Raw genomic sequence first — 6,000 nt, forward strand, 5'->3', positions numbered from 1 at the left:
AAATGATTATTTAAAAATTTTTGAAAGTCCAATTTATTTGGTAAAGGATAATAAAATCATTTATTATGTGAATAATTGATGTGAGATAAAACAATTACGGAAAGCAAGTAATGAGTTGCTTTCATTTTTTTTTTATTATACGAGAATTAATTTTGAAGAGACATTTGGTTTTAATGAAACTTTCAAAATTCCGAAAATAACCCCATCTTTTTCTTTCACGCGCTCGCCTCTCTTCTCCTTCCTATCGTTCGTCGTTAGGCCCTCTCTTCCACATTCCTCATTCTATTGCTATCACTCTTCCATTCGTTCTTCAATTTTTGTTTTTTGATCGATTAAAGCACTCTCTACAAGCCGCAAAATTCAAGTAAGAGACATATTAGGTTTATTTTTCTTGTCAATTTCTTTCTTCCTTATTGAGGGTTAGAGAAGCTTCTCAATATATAATGGGTTTATTGTACAAACCAAACTAATAAATTATGAAATTAATCAATTTCGTGTTTCATTTTAAGAATTTATGAGGCTGCATCAATGATCCCTAACTTGTTTGTTTCAATCAACCAAATAAGTGATTAAATTGAATTTTGGCTTCTTTAGTTTTGTTTTGCATCTTGTGATGGACATGCCATTGCATATGATAGCTATAAACACAACCTGAATCTTGTGATTTGTTTCTTACCTCAATCTATAAACTCAATTCGTTTTGCTTTATTATTTTCTTACATTATATCAATAATAATTAATAAAATAAGCCTACACTTTTGGGGTTGGGTTCATCAAGAACAGTCATGTTGAGCAACAAGGACGACCTTCAGCTTGCTAGCTATCAACAACCACTATGACTATAAGTTAACCTATGTTGAAATTTGTGGGTTGGGTGTCAATGCATGTATTTTTATGTTTGAATTCAAACATTTGCTTTGTGTAGCATTTGGAGGTTTGTGTGGCTATTTGTTTCTTTATATTCACTACTACATTTTATTCTTTGCGCGACGAATAACAAAACGTCGCGCAAAGTCTCATTTTGTCGCACTAACTTCAGCGCGACAACAAATTCGTCGCGCACATTCCGTCGCGCGAAGATCGTGAAGAAAGCCTTTGCGCGACCAGGTACAACCATTCGTCGCGCAAGACAGTGCGACGGGTAAACCATCGTTGCACCAATGGTATGGAGACGAAACAACTGTTCGTCGCATAAAATTTACGCGACGATTAATTATTCGTCGCACATATATTTGCGCGACGATATGAATTGCGCGACGATAGGAATTTGCGCGACGAGAGGAATTGCGCAACGAAAAAAAATTCGTCGCGTAAAACGTATTCCGGAGACATAGTTTTTCGCCGCAGAACCATTCGCGCGATGAGAAATCTGTCGTCGCTCGTATATTTGGCGATGAAAATACCTGTCGTCGCGCCATATGGATGCGCGACGAAAATATTCGTCGCGCAAAACATGTTTGCGAGACGTAAGTATTCGTCGCGCAAGAAAAAAAAGTAATAAAAAAGTTGATTTTTTAATTTTTTTTTTTGTTACATGCGGGTTTGCGCGACGAAATATTTGCCGTCGCGCAAACATAATATTTCAATTTTTTTATTTTATTTATTTTGTTTATTTTAAATAAAATTGTTTTTTTTATTGATTAAACAATGAAATTGCAATAAAAATAAATTAGAATAAAATTTTGTTATAAAATAAAATAAATGTTTATGATGAAAATAAATACACTAATCAAATAATGAATCAAAATCAACCGAGTCGTCGCCAATATGCGGGTCAGAGGTCTGGGCGTTCACCGGGGCAGTGGTCTGGTGGGGATGCTGGGGATGGACGGGCTCGGAGGTCTGGGCGTTCACCGGGGCAGTGGTCTGGTGGGGATGCTGAGGATAGACGGGCTCGGAGGTCGGCGCATCAAAATGCGGGACTGGAATGCCGGACTGTGCGAGGGATTGCAGAATGGCCGTCAACTTGTTCTCAAGAGAGGCCACATGTGCTGTCAAAGCAGTGACCTGACTGTTTGACTGCGCCGATGAACGAGGTCTAGGTTCCCTCCGCCGGGCATTCCCCATCCCTCGACAATATGTCCCCGGCCTCCTCCCGAGAGTCTGATCCAACGTCTCCGTCAAGATCTGAAATCCAGCATCCTGTGGAGGAGCCACAGACTCGATCGGAGTCTCGGGAGGAAGCTGGGAGGCGGACTCCTGAAGAACCAACTGGCTCCTCTCCACCATCGTCGTCTGTTGAACATAACATAAAATATAAATTAAAACATGCATATAAATTGAATGCATAACATAAGAATTAAAATTAAATAATACTTACATGAAGGGACTCGGCCAACTCATTCCCGGGTCGAACATAAACGTCACCAAAGACGTCGATCTCTGGGAACTTGGACCCCTCCTAAATTGAACAAGAGAAGAAAAATATTAGTATGAAAAAAATAAATTAATAAAAATGACATTAAAAATGAAATAAAAATTTTGTGATTATTACCCGACGCCGTCCATCCATCCTATACGAAAAGGGTCTGGAGCCGGAATGGTGGAGAAGGGTCTTCTTCTTCCTATTACCCTTATTCACTTGGGCTTTATTCTGTTATACAAAAAATGAAACGTATTAGTTAAAATATAAAAATTAAATAATAATGAAATAAAAAAATAAAATAAACATTAATAAGTAATAAGTAATAATTAAACAAATATAATTAAAAAAATACCACAAATTCGGGCGCTTGAAAATGAGCGCAGAGCCACTCCCAACTATCCTCCCCCCCCTCAAGCTCCTTCGGGCAACCCTCCTGAAGAGCGACTTGCGGATCATCATAGGCCTGAAAATGGTGGTGCAAGTCGCTCTTCCACTGCTTGTACCTCTCAGCGAAGAGTCTGTTGACGTACGTCAACGACTCTTCGTCGAGATCCTCCAAGTTATAGTTCGCCTGCAATCAATTAATTAGATACGTTAAGTAATAGAAATATACACAATTTTAAAGAAAAATAATGAAAATGTAAGGTACATACCGACAACTGGCCGCGAACCTCCACCTTTATCTCGTCAGGAATGACCTTCCAAGACTTCCATTGCATCGGGCAATGGGTCCGCACGACGTGGCCAATGTCATGGGCCAAGGAGCTATGCAACTCCGCCGTGGGTGCAGCCCGATGGCGCTCGTCGTATCCGATGCTGATACGACTGTTGGTCACCCGGGTGACCTTCGCCGTCTTCAGCTGACGACACGGTCCTCGGGTGTTCTTCTTCCCTGCAAAGAAAAAAGGTATTAATGTTAAATAATATTTATTGTCAAATTTCAAAATAAAATTAACAATACAAAAGTGTAGTTATACCTGGCTGTGATCCCGAGGCACAGTACCGTCGGTCGATGTCGTGTCGATGGTGTCGGTGGGCCGGTGCCGCCGCCTAGCACTAGCTGGCTGCGCCACGGATGACGCAGATGACGCAGGCCCCTGGGACGCCCCGGGACCAACCACCACGTGGTCCATCAAAGCTGGAGCAGTGGCAGCAGATGCCGACTGAGCCGGGGGATCCGAACTCGGTGCAGTCGTCATCGACCTACCACGCCTAATCAAGTCTGACATCTGCACATATAATTTCATTCAGAATTTAAACTAATTAATTAAAAGCATAGCATGACCTAGGGTTTGGAATTTCGGAGTATCCGGGACTCCGATCAACGATCGGTCGAATCCTAAACGATCCTAGAAACACAAAAGTACAACTACGTGAGTTTCAGTTCGATCTAACGGTCCGAACATATCAAACCTGGAAATCGCACAATAGGCGAAATTCGATCAAGACTCAAACGGCAACCAAATTCAAACCGGCCAAAACCTAGGGTTTTAATTCCTATTTCCTATAGCGAAAATTCACAAAATCCTAACCAACCATCAGCTAACCAGTAACATATCCATCCAGCCAATCAATCATAACAAACATACAGAAATCATAAACAAATACAAAATCAAAATCAAAACCAAAACTGACATAAATCATCAAAAATAAAAAAAAAACAATCATAACAAACAAATAAATCATCAAAAATAAAAACTGAATTAACGGGAGTGGCGATAGAGTTTACAGTGGCGCAGCCAAGACAGAAGCGGGAGTGGCGCCTTCAAAAAGAGAATCGGCAGCGGCGCAGCTGGTGCAGGCAGGGAGGCTACGGTGGCGACGGCGACGGCTAGGAGGCTACGGTGGCGACGGCGACGGCTAGGAGGCTACGGTGGCGACGGCGACGGCAGGGAGGAAACGAAACGAGCTGAGGTGGCTGAGGTGACGGCGGAGAGGGAGGGCTGAGGGAAGGAGGAAAAACCAGAGAAATGGGGAAGAAGGAGACCTCGGGCCGTTTTTGGAGATTAATTCGAGTTTGCGAGACGCAGGACAAAATGCGTCGCGCAAAATGGTTTTAATGAATCTTGCGTGACGACAAGTCCGTCGCGCAAAACGGTATTTATGAATCTTGCGCGACGATACGAACATATTCGTCGCGCAAAACACATTCTGGCCGCCAAAAATATTGGGATTTAGGGTTTAGCGGTGTGCCTTTTGCGCGACGAATTAATTAAGCGTCGCGCAGTGCGTCCTTGCGTGACGGAAAACCCTCTATTCGTCGCGCAAAACACATTCTTGCCGCCAAAAATATTGGGATTTAGGGTTTAGCGGGAGGCTGGAACTGAAGGGTCTCTGCCTTTTGCGCGACGGAAACAACCTTATTCGTCGCGCAAAACACTTATGGCTGCCATAATTTTGGGGTTTAGGGTTTGGCTGGAACTGAAGGGTCTTCATTTTGCACGACGAAGGAGTTGATTCGTCGCGCGAGTTCAATATTGTGATTGGCTTGAAATTTTCGCTAAGTGTTCACCGGTCCAGGGCTTGCGCGACGTTTTTGTTTTCTTCGTCGCGCAAGTTTAGAATTTCATTCGGTTGAATTTTCACTAAGTGTTCAAAGGAGATGGAGGGGTGTCCCAGATTGCGCGACGAATAAAATTTATTCGTCGCACAAAACCAGAACCCTAATATGTAAACCCTAAACCCTAAGCCCTACGCCCTAAACCCGAAACCCTAACATAGTTTCAATGATCCAACCGGCAAACTTATTTTTTTATACTTGGAGATCGTATACGCCAAAAATCAAAACGACCAAACATTCAGATATCAGAAAACGGGACAAAATATTTCGACGGTTATAAATGAAAAGTCATGATTTAACGGTTCTTTTAATTCCGATTTTGATCATTTTTTACAGTAACATTTGTTGACCCTATATGAATACAATGACTAAATTTGATCTTCAATTTCAGATTTTTACACTAGGGGATACCACATAAACGTTAAGTTACATTTTGACAAATGTATGAACAAATTTTTGAGTTTTTGGTGAATATATGATTTTGATAGCACATGAAGTCAACGAAACTAGTTTCAGTCATCCAGCCGTCAAACTTGTATTTTTATAATTCGAGATCATAGACAGCAAAAATCGGCCAAAAAAGTGATTCAGAGATTAAGTAACGGGGTAAAACTTTTCGACGGTTCTAAATAAAAAGTGATGATTGAACGGTTATTTGAACTCCGATGTTGATGATTTTTTGCACCAACAGTCCTACACTCCATATGAATACAATGAACTACTTCGATCGCCAATTTGAAATATATATGTGTGTATATATTATACTGTAACGTTACCTAATATATATTTGCGCGACGAAGTTATTTTATCGTCGCGCAAAATTACCTTACGCGACGCACATATATTCGTCGCAAAACTATTGCGACGAGGTTTGTTCGTCGCGCAAAATTTACGCGATGCATTTTGCGCGTCGCGTATATTATTTTTGCGCGACGAGAAAGAGTCTCCGTTGCGCAAGGATTTGGCGCCATAACTCCCCCTTCAATTCAAATTGTGTATGCTTCGTATTTTTTGGAAAGGTTTTGTATTCATCATTTTTTATGCTTTGTATTTTTTGGAAAGGCTTTGTATTTCT

The sequence above is a fragment of the Prunus dulcis genome, chromosome 6, assembly GCF_902201215.1.
Source record: "Prunus dulcis chromosome 6, ALMONDv2, whole genome shotgun sequence".
NCBI lineage: Eukaryota > Viridiplantae > Streptophyta > Magnoliopsida > Rosales > Rosaceae > Prunus > Prunus dulcis.